Consider the following 21,025-nt stretch of genomic DNA (forward strand, 5'->3'; position numbering starts at 1 on the left):
GGTTTCCCTTAGCAGACCATCATAGAAAGAGAGAATTTGACTGGACAAAGATTAATGTGTATCATTTGCTGGATAGCTTGGTGCATTGCCAGGGTGAGCAATGCAGCCATCGCCCACTTGTGCTGATAAAACATTTCTGTCTGACCACTCCTTTCTCTTCCAGCACCTACCTCTTTCGTTCCACGCTGACGAGCATCCAATGCAGTTTGCTGCATTTCATCTTAAATTTAAGATTTGGAACAACTGATAGAGAAAACCTTCCCCTGGAAGAAATGGGTTCGTCACAGAAACAGATTCAGCTTTGTGTATTTCAGATTCAACATGGCCTGGCAAAGCAACAGGAGGCACCGGTGAGCCTCTAGCATGCTCTTATCACACTGCCTTCTGTCTAGTCACAGCTGTATCCACAAACCTTTTTATTATCATTATTAATCTGGCCCTCAACTGAAATCTCTGAAAAATGAGTTTTAGTACAAGCAAATTGTTCTCAGCTCAAATTAATGTTTGTTTGGGCCCCAAGTTAGCAGTGTGTCATGGAGCTCTAATGAGAACCATGTGTTTGGAACAAAGGTTGGAGGAGTTAGCCTCCGCCTGGTGGAGGCAGAGCAACTCCCTAAAGGTTTCAAGCCATGGGACAGAGATGGTCTAAGGACTTGATCTTGTTTCCAAAAAGCCAACAAAAGAGAAGGAGCAGGGTTGGGTGCTTAGATGATGGTAAAGTGACATACAGAAAAGAGGATGAAATGTATCAATATAGTTCTGCTTGGCCTGCCATTTATTGAGGCTTGCAATCATGGTGATGAAAACCACTGGAGAGAGGTTGACAGCATGAAAAGTTCATCCTAAATTAACAGCAGATAGTAATGTTACTGTAGAGTAGTGGAGTAGTAATTTGATGTTTCATTTGTATCTAGGTGCCAAAGAACTTAGTCTTCCAAGACTCATAATCTTCAAAGCCTCTTATACACGTCTATTCCTGCAGACTTGGGGAACTACAAAACTCCACAGGATGAGAGCAATGAAGTGGCAAAGGAGGAGATGAAAAGACAGGAGTGAAGAGCGAACCTAGATCTGAGTCATGCTTAACCTTGAAGTTAAAGATGGGGCCCAGATTCCAACCATGTACCTGTAGGCACTTCAGTGGGACACCTTAATTAGGGGCCTATGGGTAAGTGGAGTCTAATGAGCTTAGATTTGATTCAGAGTTCTGGTGAAGGAAAGGAAAAGTCAATAGAAGGGGCTGATTTTATATCAAGCAATCCAGGTATTTTCTATGGCAGCTTCCAGGGTGAATTCACAGAAGATGGGCAAATAGTAGGGTCAGGCTGGGGAAGTGTGTGGGAGATGACAAACAAGACATAAACTCAGTAGTGGGGATGGAGAGGAGTGAGTGGACCTCATGGTGGCTATGCAGAAACATCAGTCCGGTGAGAGCATTAGAGACTTCTGCACTGCTGTCAGAGAGCTAACACATGCAAAGCRTGGGGGATGGCGTCTTTAACAAAGACTCTAACTTCTCATCGTGCTGCTAGCAATCATGAGACCCAACACTTCTGGACACAAGAGCTGCCTGGTTTCTTCACTGAACTGTCATTAATCCAACAAGATGAAGCATCTGTTCTCTTTTGTGCTCGGCTTTGGTAGGAAGTAAGGACATTATAAAAGAATTGGTCATTGAAAACATCTTGAAGTGACCTCATGGTATCTCAAGTTAAATTAAAAAGAAGGGGAAATTAGCTAGCTGATAACTTTTTTCAGGGGGAAAATCTTGAGAAATTAATCAGGGAAATAAGCCGAACTTAAGACAGTCTGGAAAATGCATCCCAAGCAAGAGGAGAAATCTTTCAGGGGAAGGGCCAAAGCCTTAACCAGATGAAGAATCCCCCCAAAAGAATATCAGAAATAACCACAAGTCTGCAATGGATGGGAAAAAAAGGATTAACCAGCACAGAAATTTTTATGTTAAAGGTCAGGAAGTGAAGGGGTAAAGTGAGAACTGCCAAAGTCAAGCTGCGTTAGATCTTGCAAAGGAAATTAAAACAACTAGCAAAATGCTCATCAGTCATAAATAAGAAACAAACAGGAAAGAAGTGTAGCTTTTATGTGCTGAGGAAAGATTTAAGGTAGAGATTTAAGTTACTAAAACTGTCTCCCCCCACAAAAGTGGCTGTTTTTTGTCAACCTTTGGAGAGAAAGATGATGCTGAATCTCAGGACAAAACGAAGATGGATGATGGACATGAGGATATGGAAATGAACACATCTAAAGGGAAAACAAATCTCAAAGAGCTCAGTGCCTGCATATTGAAGAAACTGGACCAGCTCCATCCCAGAGTCATGGAAGAAATGACCATGAAATTGCACATCCAGTAGCAAGTATTTGAAATTAATCTATTGAGTTTTAGAAGTGGTACTGAAAAATAATAATTTAAGAAAAGCAAGAGAGATGCCTTGGGCAACTACAGCTCTGCTTGTCTAAAATGGGTTTGCCAAATGAAATTCTTGCCAGAGAATTCTGCTAGCTTTCCTGAATAATTAATTTCTAGATAAAAAAGAGGCACTCAGTCACATCTCTCTGCATTTTAATAAAACTTTTTATGGTGCCTATGTGAAATTGTTAGTTAAAATGGGGAAGACTATACCCAGTAGGAGGAAACTGTGAGATGGGTAGCAAATGGACTAAAGGAAATAACAGTGCTGTGTTTCGGATAGGGTCTTCTCAGGCTGAAATAACTACTGGCATTCCTCAAAGATCGATCTTGGGACTCATTTAATATTTCTGGTAATGCCACTGGGACAAAAAATAATATGCTAATGGAGTTTATGACAGCATAAACATGTAGCAGTTTTCACAACAAAAGAGGGTTTGCATGGAGGAACTGAATGACCCTGTGGAATGGAATAGTAGAAACAGGATGAAATGTAATAGGGCAAAAAATCTGAATTCATGAATGATGACAATGTCCACTAGAAGACAGGCATACACTAGTTTCAAGTGCTGGAAAGAAATGATGATGCTGAGCCATCAGTGTGATGGTGCCATGGAAAAAAACCCATCACAGGAGTATCAGGCAAAAAACAGTAGTCTCCTTTTTTTGCCCAGGAGACAGCCACAGACGAAGAGGAAACACTGGGCCCATCCATGTTCAAAGGATAATGAATCTAAACCAGAATAGGCCCCAGGCTGAGTAAAGGAGTGGAGAACATGCCAGGAGAAAGGAGAAAGTGGCGGCTGGGTTTTCAGGCTTGCAGGAGAATGGCTGAGTGGGGGATGCACTGCTGCTACTACGTGGCTGGGGGATGGTTGGAGAGATACCAAACCAAAGGGTAATGGCAACGCAGGAATGCAGGAGGATAATTTAATCCTGGAAAAATGAGTCTGGAAGTTAGGGGGCAGTTTGTAGTCATAAGAGCAACGAGAACGTTTGCTCTGTTTATCAAGGGGATTATATGCTGCAGCAGCCCGATGCAGTGGATGCTTGACTCCATCACCCAGGAGGCCCTTCCAGTGCCATTCGTATCCCTAGGATGCAGGAAGAGCTGGGCTACAACTCAGTCTGAGCTGCCTGCAGGAACCCAAAGATTCGTTTCAATGGACCTGTCAAACTCCCTGTCTTTGCTCCTCAGGGGAAATTACCAGAGAGACAAGACTAGATGGAGCAGAAAGCTCAGGTGACAGGTAAATTTGCATGGTGGCACCTGAAGATGTTGTGCCGCATGGCAGAAGGAATTTGTTTGGATCTCCTTACCTGTGGGCCCCAACAGTGTATGTCTCACCACCCTTGTGGTAAGGGCCCTCCGGTCACGGTTTATCTCTTCCTTCTGTATCTTCCCATCTCCTGCTCCCATCTGATGGTGTCAGCTTTACGCAACGACTCCAGGCTGCTCTGCACCAGAGACCAAGCTGGGGTGCCCTGCCTTCTTGTGCCGTTTGCTCTGTGCCTTTAGGAGAAACACAGCAGAGCTGATGCAGGGCACCTGTGAGAATGCATGTGATGTTGGTAATTTCTAAAGATTTTGGATGCGATCCTAGAGACCAAATAAAATTTCTAGGGGAAATCCCACAACGCTGAGGTCTCACTTCATGGAGCCTAGACTTGAGCTGCCCTGGATTTCCAAAATTAGATCACGGCTCCTCCATCCATAGTCTTTTTCAGGGATTGGTCTGTACCCATTGGCAGAGCATCTGTGTGTCTCTCAGCCTTAGTTTATTCTGTCATCTTTTATTTCACACAACAAGAAGTGAAACCCAGAGAGACTGAATTACCTCCTCAATGTCACACATGAAATTTGAGATGGCAAGGACTTGAAGCATATCCCCAGCTACTGCCTTACACTGTACAGATCCCCAAGGTTTCCACTGTGCCTCTGGGCAGAGGTTGTTGTGGTTGTGGTAGTGCCAGGGGGTGGACCATAAGTGGTACATGAGTGCTCGAACCATGCAGGTGCTGAGTTCGGCCACGGGAAGTCTTGGCAACAGCAGCTTCCTCCCCGTTGCTGTTCTGCAATGTGAAACACTTAAACAATCTGTCAAGAGTATCCCCTGCCATGGCAACAGGGATTTCATTTAAGTGTCTATTTTCATCTAGTTTCTAGTAACAAGGGTCAGGAGGAGCCTTTGGGATTCACTGTTCTTAGAGAAAAGACCATGAGAATGCATTTTCCTACAGTATTTCCAGCTGCAATTACCCTGGCTCCCTTCTGGGATCCTCCTGAGAAAGTGCTTTCCAGTGGAACTGCAAACGGGACGCGGGCCAGCTGCAGAGGCGGGAAGTCCCGGGGGCTGGGAGGGGACCCAGCAGCGCATGAAAGAGCACAAATCGGCAGCAAGGAGCCAAAGTGACAGAAACCAACCCCAAATGGATGGAAACCACTGAAAGGCTTTTTAAATGAAACTGCTTTTTCTCCCTACCTTGAACTGGGAATGTGTTAATGACCACATCATGGAGAAAGAGGTGCCTATTTCCATCCTCCTTTGGGTTGGATACCACCGCTGTGCTCTGCATCAGAGGCCAGGGCTGCCGGCGGGTTGCAGGAGTGCTGGAGTGGGACATGGCTCCCTGAAGTTTGAGTGCTTTTCCTGACTCCTTCCAAAAGGTTCTGGGGGGATTTGGGTGAAGCATGCTGACAAATAGAAATCCCAGGAAAGCTATGGGTTGGTCTGATGTCTTCTGGCTCCACACTAGGAAAGGTAAGATGTTTGGGAGGGGAGAGGAAGGACTGTGAATACTGGCATGAGTTTCTTCATTTAAAGATGAGTAACCTCAGCAATGGCAAACTGATTAAGCAAATTTCTTCCAGGCCAACATTCAAAAGGAAAATGAAGAAGAACGAAAGCTGATGAGGCCAAAGGCAACCTCTCTAACCACTGGCCACTTCCTCAAAAAGAACTTGTTCTGAAACAAACAATTATTTGATAATTATCGCCTGGATGCAAAGCCCACAAGAACACACCTCTCCCACCATGTGCCTGGCATACTGAGGCAYGGGTTTTGAAGAGCTCATTAAACCACTAAATAATAATGCAGAACAACGATATACTAGCACTTGGAGACCTGCTGAGATAAAGGTTTTATATTATGTTATACAAACACACTGAAAAACCACCTTTCCTATGACATGTTTGCAAGCATCCAAGTATCTATCACACTTAAAGGCCCTCACTGATACTGCCAAGGCCAATGCCATGACTATCGCTTTGCAGGCCAGTTGGGCCCTTCATCGCAATCACTGCTCTCCTACTGAGGCAGCCGAGTCTGAAAACCAGGGCAGGGCTTCCCTAAGGCAGCTTGGTGGCTGCTGGCCAGGTAGAAAGATAATTTCATCAGTCTGCATGGCAGCCACAGCACCTGGCTCTGTGCTGGACAGAGTCAGCACAAGGCTTGTCACCAGGGCAGGCAGCGCTGAGCTCAGCGGCTCGCAGGGTGCCGGGAGTGGTGGCATTCCCACCCCAGGAGAGAAGGGGCATGAAGTCAGCTGGGAGCATGGGGTGCAGAGCCCTGGCATGGTGTGGACTGAGAGGGCTGGAGCTCAGTCGTGTCCTTCCTGCCACGAAAGTGGGAGTGACCACCCATGACAACACACCGGCTGGATGGGGCAGGCGGGTGGGCAAGCCCTTCTGCTGGTGTGTTTGCTCCTTAAATGCCATTTCTCATGGCCTTCAAGGAGGAAAAGGCTGCAAGCCAGCTATTATCGGTGCTCTTCCCCTAACTGGGCACCCCTAAGCTAATGGGTTGACCTGGGAATCGAGAGACTCAGCTCAGAGTCTGATGCCATGATGCCATCCTGCCTGTGCAGTGTCCATCACGGCACTTCTGTGCCTCCACTTCCCTCGCTGTAACCGGGAGTGACAGACATTCCAGCCCTGCTGTAAAAAAGGGATTGAAAGGGCCAAGATTTGAAAATGTGACCAGTGATTTTTAAGATCTAAGAGGTCTGTGAGGCCTGGGAAGACAGGCAGTCTGCACACACCAGTCTTACATAACTCAAGTGGGGTCACCCAGAAACAAAAAGACATCCAAAACTATGAGTCACTTTTGCACAGCTCAGCCCATCTGAATACACATTTTGCCAAGAAGTCTGACTTGAGCTTTGTGCGACAATGATTCTGAGCTGGTGAGTTCGAATGTCGCTGAGCAGCACTGTCCCAGGAGACCAACAGCTCATAATACAACCTAAGCCTCACAGACATATACTACACTATAAGATTGTCCTGTATGCACTGATATATATATATATATATATATATATACACATACATACATACACACACATACACATATATAAAAACATACACACACACATATATGTAATATACATATCTTTTTTTCAGGAAAAAGAATTCCCTGTTGATGCTGCATGCTTCTTCCCACAAGACCCCTGCCAAGAAAAGCAGTCATTTAAGCAATAGGAGAGAAATCAGATCTGCTGTGATCTCTGTCCCTTTGCCCCAGACTGTTGCATTCTGGTTCCTTCAGCTGGCTGAGGTGCCATCTGGGTGACATTGCTTTTGAATTGCACACTGTTACATTGCAAACCAAAAAAATTGTTGCAAGGTCTGAAAAGCAAATAATAATAATAAAAATAAAATCAACCACTCTCACATATCCACCAGCAAATCCATCCATTCATCACAGCTCTCTTATTTTCAATCAGGAGATGTTGCTATAGGCAACATGGCAATGTAACTGCCTGTCTGGCAGAGCTGAATTAAAAAGGGAGTTGCAAATGCATCATGATATGTAACACTTCCACAGCAAAAATCCACCCAAGGATCACTTAACACTTTCCAAAGACTAAGGGACCTACCTCTGCAACATCCTGGAAAGGCAGCTCCCTGTCGTCCCAACCCCTTTAACAAATGGAGTAACAGAGCACAGGGAGGTTAGAAGCTCAGAGCTGACTCTCAAATCCATGTTACTGCCTGGAGGTGCAAAACTGGTCCTAGCTCCTGTCGGCACACCTAAACGTCCCTGGGCAGTCAACAAGGCTGAAAGCAAGCCCACCGTTTAAGTGGATTTAATTGCTATCCTTGAGGACTGGCCTGAAGCAATTCTCCCAGCTCACCCAGGCAGCCRCTCGCAGTGCTGGAGTCAGGACCAGCTCTTCGGCTTGCCTCATGTTGTGGCTAAATCACAAACCTTTCTTTAATTCATAGAGCCATGAAAGACTCCTTAAAGAAGAGCCCGAGGACCCCAAAGAGATCTCTGGTTTGGGATCCTGCTTTTCGTCCTTAACCACGCTGTCCCGTAATGTCCTGCAGCCCTGGGACACCAGGCACCGCCTTGAGGACTTGTCTGAGCGAGACCTGCAAGCCAGATGCAGAAGGTGCTTCTGTACCTGAAGAGCATCTAGGTACCTAAATACCAGCTGGGTGCAAATGTTAAAATATCCCACTGGGTATGTTCACACCCTCCCCTCTCCCCCCAAAAACCAAACACCTGTCAAACTAATAATAACGGCTGAGATCCACAGGGGAGCCCACAGAGCTAGGTGGAGAGCTAGGACCAAGGGCCACGCAGGGTGGACCTGCTGCATGAGAGCTGGCCCTGGGAGCACAGACGTCCACCAGGACATGCTGGGAGGGGGGAGCCCCACTTGCCTTCCTGCAGACGATCATTCCCACTGAGGCCCCACTGAGCGAAAAGCATTGATTTGGCACCATAATAGGAACTATTTTCTGTGTCGGTGACCCAAAAGGGAAGGGTTCTCCCATGGAAGGGAGGAGGGAAAGCCCAGCAGAGCAGTTTGTTTAATGGTGGTGRTTGCTTCAAAGGTGTGTATGCCAACAGAGTGCTGAAAGCATCTGGGAAACGCTTAAGTGTTAAAATCTATCAGAAGGAAACTTCTGAAAAAAGCTTGGGGCTGTATATGCTATGGTGTCAATTTGATTTACTGAGCTAAATTTATTCTGTGCTCAGGGTCAGGCAAGAAAACTCCCCCAGAAGTTTCAGTTTACTACCTCATAAGCGCGAGATGGGTTTTCTTGCCTGTTGGCTGATGTGATGCTGCTAATGATTTTTAACATTTTTCTATGCTATAAATGTACAAGGTATTTTGGAAATGCAGTGCCAAAGATGCGGGTCTTCACCAAAGGTGTCCACCAAAATCCACACGGGGTGTGGGATGGACTCGGAGCGGGGAGCAGGCTGACCCTGGCAGAAGTGCTCTGTGCAATGAGCGGGATTTCAGGGTGCCAGGAGCCCCTGCAGCTCAAAAAATCTCATTGCTTCCAAAAGCCAACAAAGCAAAGCAAACCTTCCCTCTACTTTAACCAGCCTCAGGAAAAATGCAGGGCTTCAGATCATGACCAGAGGCACACAGAGATGGGAAAAGAGTAGGAAAAACTTGTTCCTTCTGTAYGGAAAAGTAAACATGAAGATTTTCCACTGGGCATGGGCTAGTGCAGCGGAGCACCACGATGGAAACCACTGCTCATCTGTGCCTGCAGCCACCCCACTACCAAGGGGCTCACAAAAATACTACAGCTGGTCAGGCTTAATACAAACAGTAGCATTAGTACTTTTCTTATGTTTTTCCAAAGAAGGGGGATTCCATTCCTGAAAAAGATACTGACTTCATAGAAATGACCTTCATCTAAAAAATGGAAGATTTCTGCCTAAACACACACTATTCTAAATATTATTATATACAAAATACTAGTTTATGCTATCATGACTAAACATTTTTCATAAATTCCAGTAATTTCAATAGAAGTTAAAAGTTCCCTTCCTTTTTGGAGATGGGTTTTCCTTTTCCTAAAAAAACCAGTGAGTTGAAAATGATTAAATGTTTTACTTGAGTCAGTGTTTTATTTTCTTTCAAACTTTTTAAAAAATAACCCCCTAGAAGGAAGTGGGGGTTATAGGAAAACTGCTGAGCAGGACACCCTGGGGGGAGATCACTTGCACTGATTTGGACAAGCCTGAGGAATAGAAAGCCTTGAAGGGAGGATGGTGCAGTATCCTTGGGTCTGTGGCTTTTGAGCAGTTTGCTCATTTGTATTAAAAGGAAAACACAAGCAAAAATAATGTTTAAACAAAGCACAGAAAAATCTGATGCTCCTCTTCATTGCTAATGAGAGTTGTCCCCTGCAAGATAAACACTGCTTGTCAGAGAAAAGTCAAAAATGCAGCGTGTAAATTAAGCAGGGACAAGAAAATATATAGTYTATATTAAATCAGCTTGTTTTCATTTCTTCCTCTTGGGATCTCTGGCCTTGCCTTGACCCCTTTTGCTGTGTCTTACAGCCTGTAACATGCAAGATCCCCCTGAGCTGAAACAACAAAGAAGCCATTGCAAAAGATATCCCTGATCCGCGCGCAAGGTTGTTTTCCTTTCTTCCTTTATTCTTTTGCCGTGCTGGTGGACAAAACTGCAGCATAAAAGGATTGCGACAACTCAGCCAAGCAAGGCCGGGATTTGGCTTTGCGATCCGAATGCTTCGAAGCAATGAAAAAAATTTTTGGCTGTTTGCATGACCACTGGGCTCTTTCCACCAGCCTCGCAATTGAGGACAAGGGACAACGCTGTATTTCCATGCAGGCTTTCGCTCTCCCAGCTGCCCCGTGAGTCACGCTCATGACGTGAACCGTGTAGGCAACAGCTTTTGGTTAATGGAAATATGGGTAATCTTGGGTGTAAACGCTTTGAGGAGAAACAAGGTATTGGCATAATGATTAACATATGCACTTGGAAGAATTTCAACACCGCAGCTAAAACCTTGTTAAAATGTCATAAATAAGCAGTCAGGAAAAAATAAATGAGAGGGCTTAAAGCCAGCTTCTTGAAAATGAGGTTTTCCTGACATGCGTCAGCCCAAACATCGATCCAGGTACTGGTATCGAAACTCTCATCTAGCAACCTGTTCTCATGGAAATTGCTGGCAGTTTGGGCGAGTTTTACAGAGGAACACGCACGCTCAGCAGGTGCCCCTGCAGGCACCGAGGCTGCAGCAGGCGCGACGCAGCGACTTGCCCGCGGGAGCGGGACCACGGAGCAGGGGCATTTCGGGCCCCACGGCGCAGGACCTGGCTGCGGCTCTCGCGGAGAGGTGGTGAGCTCCCCCCACCCCAACACCTCCTCATCCTGTGCGAGAAGCTCAGTTTCCGCAGGATCCGAATGCTTGACCAGGATAAGTCTACGTCGCTGCAATCAAAGGGGGGATCAAGCCCATTATGGAGGTTTACTGGTGTCGGGGGTAGGATCTCTCGCTCCTAACCCAGGATGGACATCTGCTGCACAGCAAGAGCCTCAAGCAGCCCGTTCTGCACTAACCAAAGGAAGCCACGATCCCTTCACAACACGGGCATCGTATAGTCTTTGCATTTGAGGGCAACCAAAATTTTTATAGCTAGCCTTAGCCATTTAGCAGAGGCAAGAAGCAGATCTCAGCTTCTCCGGCCAGTCACCCTTCAGGAAAAGCCAGTTGTTGAGACTGTAACTAAACGCTGTGTTAACCCACTCCTCTGAGGACGTGCAGAGCTGACAGCGCTGCCCCCAGTTATCACCCCTGCTGAGCACCCTCACAGTTCCCGAAGGCACCTTCAGCATCGGGCCTGCACGTGCCATGTTCACCGGTATTTCTCCCTCTGAGGCTTAAGTCAGACAATAAAGCAAGGGCTTTGTTCCACCTGATGCCCACCCATGCCTTGACCTGCAGTAACTCGCGCTGCATCCAGGCTCCTGGGGAGGTACAGAGGCACGGGTCAAGGATTTGTGCCAGGCTCGGTTCATGAAACAGGGCAGCAGAGGCTCCATGTGCCACTTCAGGGCCTGAAGTTGTCACAGTTTCATGTTTCCTCCTTCTTCCCTCCCTTCGAACCATGCTTGCAGCCACTTTGGCGTGCAGGTGGAGAGACAGAAGCTGTATCTGCTATGAGAGCTGACAGACGTGAGCTAGATCTACCATTCCTGGCACTTCTCTCATATTTGGTACATGGACAGTAACTAGTACAATGAAGCTGTCTTCAGCCAGTGTCCAGCATCACTTCACATTGGCTTGCAAGGCATCACCTACAGATACAAGCCTTCCTCTGTTCCTAGCTTATAATTAAAAGGAAGAAAAAGCTTGGGAGTATCTTCAAACTTTGTAAGACCCCTGCATATAGCTTTAAAATTACCAGCTATATTCCATCTTACTGAATGCTGAAGGAAAATGTGTCTCCACTTCTTTGCCTTTCTTTACAATTTAGGCACTAAAAAGGAAGGAAAGAAGCTAAAGCCAGGAGTGAATAAGAAGCCTTGGACTCAGTCCTCTGCTGGCAGAAACTGGCTTAGCTGGAAGAGCTGGTGGCACTGGCCACTAGCAGGCCAGAGGCTGCAGCCCTCCCCCTGCATCCTTCCTGCTCCTACCCCACGCTCCCCATGGCGTTTTTTGTTCCTGCTTTAGACCAGGTTGCAAGTACAAACACCAGATGCACCTCCTTGATTCCTGCCCAGCAGTTGCTTCCAGAAAGTCGCAGTGAGGAGTGACCCTGTGAGACCTTCCTCACCCGTCACCCACCCCTTTGCCCCAGGAACGGACATATCCAGATGTCCGAGAGGAGGAGGGGGAGAGCAGCAGCGTCCTGTTTGCAAGTGGGGGCATCATCTGGGCATTTTATTGGCAACACTGAGCCACTTCTCGGCAGCAATCGCTGAACTCTCAAGGAGTTACTAATACTGTTAGGGCACCACTTAAGAAAACATGGGGGGAGTTTTCAATTTGCTGACCAATCTCTTTCCTTAGGAAGAGCAGATGCTGAGTTAGTTCTATAATCATGCCATATGGCACTAAACCATCCCTCTAAAGCCCAGCTGCCATCATCTAATTTTCAGTTTGTGCGTTCTGACACTTAGCCATGCCCTTTTGCTGCGGCTGGCGGGGCAGCTGGTCCCATCAGCCCCCGCCACTCCCCACATGCCGCAAGAACAACCGAGGCTGACTTGTAGGTTTGAGATAGTCCAAGAAAGCCTTTGTTGCATTGTTAATTCCATTGAAAAGACATATTTCACCAAAAAAAAAAAAAAGAAAAAAAAAAAAGGAACTCCAAGTATTTAGAAACATCTTGGTCTCCCTCTCCCTTCATTTACAGCAGTGAAAAATCAAGAAAAAACTCCACTGCAGCCAGTGGCATTATGGTGGGATAAAAACCAGAACCATGCCAATCTCAGGATTAATTATCCAGAGTCCTAGTTTTCAAGCATCTGGGGACAGAAATCAGATCTTCAAAACATCCCAGCTCCCTGTCAGGCGCTTCTTAACTGACCACAATTTCAAAAGTTGCTCAGTATTTTACTGCAGATGTTGAGTGCTTTGGAAAATCTGTTGACAGGACCATGAACTGGTTGTCAAAAGACCAATAATACATGCTGAAATTCTGAAACTAATCTTTTGCAGCAGCTGAAACAAGTTCTGTTGAGCTGTCAAGTGTAGACAAATGAGTCCATCTGGTCCCAGTTACGGAGTTATCACCTCTGCAGCTAAGACACATTACAAGATTATGCGAGCGCTCTCCATCTGCGTCAGTGCGAAGTCAGCCAGGTTTGTTCAACCAGCCTCCAGTGGTTTGGGGTAACGCAGCTGACGTGGCATTGGCAGAGGTTAGGGGCGTCTCTCCTCCCCGTTAACATGGTCCCCATTAACACCAACCAAGGGGTGCTACTGAAAGCTGGGGAGATGTCACCTCTCACACTTTCACTACCATTCCCAATGCAATGCCTGTCTGCCCTGGGGTTTCTTGCCATCCCTGCCTTACCCATTCCCAGTCTGAACTCCTGTGGCTGGGACATCCCACACCTGGCATGGCCACCCAAGGGTTAGATAGGGCCGTGGGGCTCCTGCAGGAATAGTAAGAGCTTCTGTGTTTCTCTGCTCATCCTTCCTGCGCATCCATCACACTCCTGCCAACCTTCTGATTTTTCCCTCAACTTCTTTTCACCATTTTTTTTTTTAAAGCTTTCTGCATCTGTTAGCTCTACTCTATGTCTGTCTCCAATTAAACGCAGTCCAAACACCCTCCAGGTCTTCTGTCAAATCACAGTCCCTTGCACCAAGATGCCTCGTGGCATCTCTCTGTTTTCTGGTAACACTCATCCCCATTCTCAGATTTGATATTCTTGGCAAGAAGTAAGCATTGGGGAAAAAATGGATGAAATAGAAAAACAATCCTGCTCCAAACCAACAAAAGCCAAAGAGGAGACAGGCAAGCAGTCTGCAGCAGTATGAAAAGAAAGGGCTTTATCCGTAAGTGCTCCCATCTATAATCAGCAGTTTGTTAAAAGCTTTCTGTTAAAAGGAAGAATGAAATTACAAATATATGTTTTTGTGACAGATCATTGTTAATTGACCAAAATGTTGCCTTTGACAACATGCAATTTTAATAAAATCTTAGTGCCAAAGGCAATAACTCACCAGTCTCATACTAGGTCCAGCCATGCTTTTATGCTCTGCAGTTACTACTGAGCTAATGGGCAGTTCAGCAAAGGAACATATTTGGAAAAGGGCAGAAAACCAAAAGGGACTTGAAATAAGCTTTCTTCGCACTTGTTCTGCCTCTAGTCCTTAACCCAGCTTGCTCTCACCGCAACATCTGACCAGCTCCAGATGGGCAATGTTGCATGGGGCTTGGCCTCTTGTAAACCATCCTTGTCCACAGCGATTCCCTCCCCTCCCTCTCCATAATTTTGGAGGTAGCTGGTCCCATAAGCGGTCGTTTTGAATGAAGCGGTCCAAGATCTGCTTAGATTAGTCACCACTACGAGCCCCAGATTTAACCCCTGCGACACTCCCAATTGTGTCCTCATGCAGGACTCCAGCCCGCGAAGCATCTCCCAGCTCACGTCTCCGCGTGCCAAGGGCGGAGATGTGCCCGGAGGTGAGCTGCGCGTGGCACAAAGGGCCATGGTGCACAAGAAAGAGGCGGGCGCCAGCTGCCCAGGACCACACTTGGCTCTGCTCATGGGTTTGGGCTGGACAAATTTACAAGCCTCAGCAACTTGTGCAAATCCACGCAGAAAGCTGCAGCAGAGCCAAAACCAAAACCCTGTTCTCCTCATGTCTCAGACTAGGGCTGAACCGCTGCAACAACCCTTAACTTTACTCCTTAAACTGTGCAATGATTTACTATGACATCTGGCATCCTGGGTAGGGCACGATTAGTCTCATTTTATAGATAAACCAGCAGAGGCTCTCAAGACAGGGAAGATCCCTGACTCCGCAAATAACGGAGTTCTGCAATGTGAGTCAACCAAAGGGAATTAAAACCAGGCCACTATCCTGGGTCAGCGGCTGAAAATAGACTCCAGGAGTCCCGATTACGAGCTCCTGCTCTAATGCCTACATAACACCACTTAGCTTCTATTCATTATCAGAACAAATGGCAGAAGGAGGTACTACATAAAAAGGACATTATTGTGGGGTTTTTCGTTCTTTGGCTCTAGAATTCTCTAAAAAAATATTCTTTCTCTCACTGTCTCTATTGAAAAAGAGAAAAAATATTTTAAAAGAGCCTATGTTTTGGAAAGCAAATGTAATTTAAAGGAGGACCGGGGGGGGGGGGAAGGTACAGATCTCAACATCTATGAATAATTTCTAAAGCTCTCAAAGAACGTGCTTCATCATCACCATCACTAGCTCACATGTGCCTCCATTTGATATTAATTCAGCCATAAAAATTTTAAACCAGAAAGATGCTCCAACAGAGTATCATCCTCCAAAGCAAATTACAACATTAATCATCTTTGCTGTACTGCCCGCAACAGGTCTTGCAATAAGCAAACTGATGAATCCATGTACAGCTAATGGGAAAAAGCTTTGCTGGGGAAGGCTGGCTTAGCAGAAGCCTTCAAGAGGTGCAAGTGACTGTGGACTTCATCAGGAGAAGAAAATAAAAAAGAAATCCCAAAGGAACTCAACTTCTGCTTTTCTGTCTAATGCTGACAATCTCAGTTGCCCCATGACTTCAGACTGGCCTGTAGCTGGATTACATCTCCAGAACAGAATGTCCTTAAAAATGGGAGAAAAGGGACAGAGAGCCCAAGGCCTGGCAAACAGCACACAGCAATATCACACTTTGCAAACTAGGTCATGAATTAGGCTGTGACTGGTTCTATTCAAGCCCATCGTCCTCCTGTCCCCAAAGGCATCTGTGTGGCATTCGAGTGACATTGGTCTGTACCAGAAGGACAAATTCAGGCAAGTACATTGACAGAAATCTATGTTGTGATGGCCTCAGCCCAACAGCACATCTAGGAAACACACAGGAGGATGTAGGATGTCTAGGGCACACGCACATCAGTGCCAGGACACCTGGTGGTACCAGTTGGAGAGGACTTCTCCTTCAGGGAGCTGATTCACCCTGGAAGGAAAATATCCAAAATTTTAGTCCCAAGACTAAACAACCACGTTCATATGTGGTGTTTTGGCAGTGCACACCATCCACAACATCAAGTCAGCCCCAACCCCTCACCTGCTGCCAAGTCCAACCCAGCCACACCAAAGGGGACGCAGAGACCAGCTCTTCCACTTGAGCCCCTGTGAACATAGGCAGACTAAATGACAAATGTACCCTTACCTTTATCCAGCTCTGACTATGCTTTGTTGAATTTGTTCTCCCAATGCAGTAAAAATAAACCTTTTTCACTGGAGAAGGACTGGCTGCTAGTAATCCTATCCACTGGAAATATCCAGTTGAAAAATAAATAGTCTTAAAATAGACTTAATAGTCTCTTAAAGAGACTATTTCTAAGAAAAGAGTTGGGAAGAGGGACAGATTTTTAGGTAAGACAGGGGGCAGGTACTGAGGGGAGAAGAGCTTACCAGCTAGCTCCCTAACACAATTTTTTGTGGGACTGCACACAGTTTGTCTCGTTCCTGTCCTTCACCCACATTTCTGAGCATTTGGGCTCTTCACAATATAGCCTGGCTTATAGTCTCTGTTTGCATAAAATCTATCATAACAGGTTCCTGATGTTAGCTATAAAAATTATATTATAGCACAAGTTAGCAACTATCTTCTTTTGCTATTCAGATGCCATTGGTTTCAACAGGGAGCAATCAGACTTGCTGGGTTTCTCAGTTTTGTTATTCCACCTCGCGCCCCTTTCCCTCCACTTTAGAAGGCGTTTCTTAGGTTTGGTGGGAAGTTGATGTTTGGATTAGGAAATTTAGTTTGTCTAGATTTAGATAAGTCTTCCTTTTGGTTAGAGGTGCACTAGGCACATTAGTAGCAGTTTTCTATCACCAAGCTACAGCTCCTACTTTAAAGATAAAACTTCGATAAGATCAGTGACATCAAGCTTCTGCTCCTGAACTACTGGTCAGAAGCTACAAAAGGGGAAAAAAACCCACCATACTGCACATACACACTTTTATCATATCCTTTACGTACATTCCAATGCTCTGAACTGAAGCAATTTGAAAACTGGCAGTGTTTAATTTCCAGTCTTGTTTTCCTGTCAGTCACAGGATCACAGTCAACTTTCTTCTGTTACATCCCATGATGTGTCCCCCTTGGAAAGGAAAACACAAGAAGAAAAGTCTAAAATTCATAAAAGTCAACCCGAGTGATCTTAGTCAAAAGAAGCAAGCAGCACAATAGTGAAATGTATCTGTGATTGAACAACATAAGAATTCAGTAACTTAAAAAAAAAAAAAAAAGGCAACTTTGACATCTACAGAAACATCATTCTTTCCTTTCTCCCATCCCCATTTCAAAAAAAGAGCTCAGAGGTGCCTTTCTAAGGGAAACAGACACTTCAAAATGTGCCTATTTATGCTGTTTAATCATATCTTGGGGATATTAAGTATGTTAATGATGCTCTATTTGTTTTTATGGTTAAAAAGACAATTGTTAAAAGATGTCAGTCTGTCTAGGAAAAGAGCAATCAAACTTACAACAAAGCGCAGGCTTTATTTCTTTGGGAAAAGCAGCCCCAAAAATTCTTCCCAAATAAGTAAGACAAATATGGCAGGAAATTTTGTTCTTGACCAACAATTGACTAAGTTTCATTTTAAAAGCTTACAGTAAATGGAAGGAGGACTTTCATGGATAGTAATGTTTCTGTGAGTATTCTCTCTTTCTCCCCCTGTATCCATACTGCAGAGCACTAGGAACCGACAAAAAAAGAAAGTCACAAAGACCCTCTATATGTGAGACTGACTTTCCTTGGAGAATTAGAACTACAGGCTCCAAGTAGCCACACTTGGAGCTATATGAATATAGATATGAATCAGCACTTGGAGTCTGAAGCACTTTCCAAGCATCAGCACATCCCTTCAAGCCTGAATCCTACTGCTGCTCCTTTGAAGCGAGGGCTTCAAGGCAACATCCCCATCCAGTTGATGGCTTGACCCTGTTCTCAGATTTAGTCTCCAGTCTTTGGCACTTGAGACTTTTAAGGTAGTTGTAAGAAAAAGTAGAGAGGGAAAGTTCAGCAGCATGATAAGATTTGGTATATGCAAGGTGTCTCCCGTTGCAGTCACTCAGGCAAACAAGGCTGTCACTACACAGTGCACCAGGGAGGCTGCCCATGAGGCACTCGATGGTAAATGCAGCAACTACCATACCACCTCTGCCCCCCTCCCCCCCCCCTTTTTTTGGTATCTTCTTCCAGGCTTCCCATTTATAGGATGCTTATATGGTACCTATGATTGAATGAAATCCTGAAAAATACACCTAATTTGCTGAGTGCAATATGAAACCTTTAATATTCACTCATTTACTTAAGAACAATAGATAGTAAAATATTTATTCTGGTTATGCAGAGCAGTTAAAATACAGTTATTTTCAGTTGCAAGGCTATCATTAAGCTCTTATTCCTAATACTGCTACCCCCTTAATAACTATATCATACTCCAAGTCAAATTTTGAGACAACGCTTTTTAAAAAAAAGCCTTAGAAGTTTACCTCTTATTCATTACGGAAAGTTCTGTTTTCCAGTGCTAAGGCTACACTGATGCTAACCCTAAAAAAGGAGAAATTGCTTATAAGATAGTATCGAGAGCAGAAACAAAAATTCTCAAAGCAAAGGGTTTTGTTTGGAGCCACCAGTTACAGTAAGTTCAGGTGCTGCTTGCAGAAAAAAAAAAGGATTAAACAATTTTGATTGCCAACAACTGTAAAATGTTACATTCCTTGAAGTACAGACTGTTAACTTTTTTCCACTTCACCTCCTGCAGCAGCTGGGTTGCCAGCTACACTGGTTCTGTTGAAAGTTATTTGTCATACTGAACAGAAGTTCCTGGAAAACTATGCTAGGAGCAGATGTGTACAACAACATAGCCTGATTTTTTAAGAACCCATGGTCTCACTGCAGTTTTACAAAAACAAAATGATCAACTTCACTCTCTCTAGATTAGCACTAGAAGGACAATGTAAAATTAAGCCACAGCATCAATACTGAAAGCACAGTGCACTTCCAGGGCAAAAAGCACAGTGGTTTAACAATTTTACAGAGCAGGTAAAGAAAACTCAGTAGTCAATGATGCAAAACCCACAAAGTGATAAGGCTTGAGACTCCTTAATTATCTAATTGTATTTGTGTACTGCAGAGTCTCCAGACAGGGGTCAGGTTACACAGCAGGAGGCTAAAATACAAAAGCTCAGAGCAGGGAGGTTAGAGATAGGATCAGCAAACTGGCTGCTGTGGTTTAGATGAACCACAGTACCAACAAAAAAACCCTCACATAAAGCTACAGACCTGTGGCATATTTTTAAATAGCCTGTATGGCTCTTCCTCCAGAACCATGGCAGAGAGGGACCGTTACTGGAAAAAATGACCAGGCGCACCTGCACATCGTGCAGAAGCTTTAAGAAATGGATGTTCTTCCGTGTGTAGAAAACAATTGCCTGCATAGCTGAAGAGTGCATTGAACCTAGGCCATGTGACTTACTGAAAGTGTTATTTTTTATAAGGAAAGAGTTACATTATTTCCAGAACACAAATGCTGGAATCATGTACTTACTACTATGAAGACATTGAACCGGTGTTGAAACTACGTCTCCCCCTCTCCAGTGAAGCTGTATGTTTACTTGCTCACTTTGGCATAGTGATTATATCTTGTAATACTGCTAGACCAAAGTATTTTTTGTTGTTGCCATGACAACAATGCTGTTAGGTCAGATCTAAAGCAGCAGCTGGCTTCTCCAGTGCCAGACTTCAACAAGTACAGCTCTTCCCCCCCCCCCCAACATGTTCTCTATGCTGCCCATATACCAAGATTTTGGTAGCTGTAATTTAAGGAGAAAGAATTATGAACTGCACCAATTTTTCTACCTCCAAAGATCCACTGTTACCACCATGACACAGGTGGCATGAGTAACACAAACACATATTCCTCCTGTAGCCGCAGCAGCTCACATGACTTTAAACATGCTGAAGAGCTCTCTTCCATGTAAATACGGACATTAGCTGTTGGCATTAGTACGCTATGCATTGCTTAATGAAAGGGTGGAAAATACAGCTAAAACTAATGAAAGCATTTACAGGATACTAGAGTCATGCCTAACAAAAATCCAAAACATTGTACCCTATGTTTGCTCACCTGAAAATCAGACATTCTCAAATTAAGAGTTTGCATTATATATTACTATAAAACAGTACCTGTAAGAATGAACGAAACTGAGCACAACATAGGCAAGGAAAAGGGCAAGAATTGTACATAAACACCTCTTGAGTTCTGCCATTGTAGCCTCCCAGGTAGACAGCACATGCTGATCGTACTACATTTTGTAAAGGTTAGGAGAGGAATGCTAGCAACAGAAAGTACGCTCAACCTCCACAGAAGTGAAGAGATTCATATCCAGTGCATCACTTGGCCAAGATTTTAGATGCAATTGAAATGACAAAAGAGGGGAGGAAAAAAAAAAAAATCTTTACTGATGTTTTTCAACAGTTCACATTTTATATTGTCCTATTATGCATTAAAATGGACATTTTAGAAGAAAACTGAAGTGTACTACAGTATCTTGATTAGATAATTCATTTAATAAAAACACTCATGAGCAGATTTCAAGTTTCCAGCAATGGTATTACCCCTGAACCAGACACAAACAGATTGAGCCTTACCTCCATGTGGCTGTGACTGAGGGATAGGCACTAGAATGATTTACCAAAGAGGAAGAAAACCCAAGGTTCCAGAGACGAATATTCCCCATTCAATGCTTCCCCAAACGTTATATTGTATCCCCTCAGAAGCACTCAGGCAAGAACTCTGGAAAGCTGGGCTAAGAATTTGGAGATATCCCACCAAAGCATAGCTTGGTTGCTAATAAAAAGCAACTAAACAGGAAGACTACTAAGTTTTTGACTAGCTATAAAAAGGAGACAAGTCCAAACTGACACAGAAACTACAGGTCTTCTCAGGTCACACTGCTTATCATACTCAGCTATTCCCTATCTTTGATAATATTGACRTTTATATAATTTGCATGAGTTACAAACCACCATCATTACAAATACAGATTGTTTTGGAAAACAATTTAAACAGCTGGAAGTATTTATTGCAAACCAGATTCTCTCTTCTACCATTTACACAAAGGCTG

General features: G+C 44.6%; 1 long non-coding RNA gene across 1 annotated transcript; it reads right to left on the minus strand.

Annotated features, from left to right (window-relative positions):
• Positions 1–15,042: 15,042 nt before the first annotated feature.
• LOC112969069 lies at positions 15,043–18,018 on the minus strand. Its single transcript, XR_003254542.1, has 3 exons — positions 16,871–18,018; positions 15,950–16,014; positions 15,043–15,838 (listed from the first exon to the last, which is right to left on the minus strand). It is a non-coding gene; the product is annotated as an uncharacterized LOC112969069 (long non-coding RNA).
• Between the last annotated feature and the right edge of the window lie 3,007 nt (positions 18,019–21,025).

Source organism: Apteryx rowi, unplaced genomic scaffold (assembly GCF_003343035.1).
Source record: "Apteryx rowi isolate R43461 unplaced genomic scaffold, aptRow1 scaffold_332, whole genome shotgun sequence".
NCBI lineage: Eukaryota > Metazoa > Chordata > Aves > Apterygiformes > Apterygidae > Apteryx > Apteryx rowi.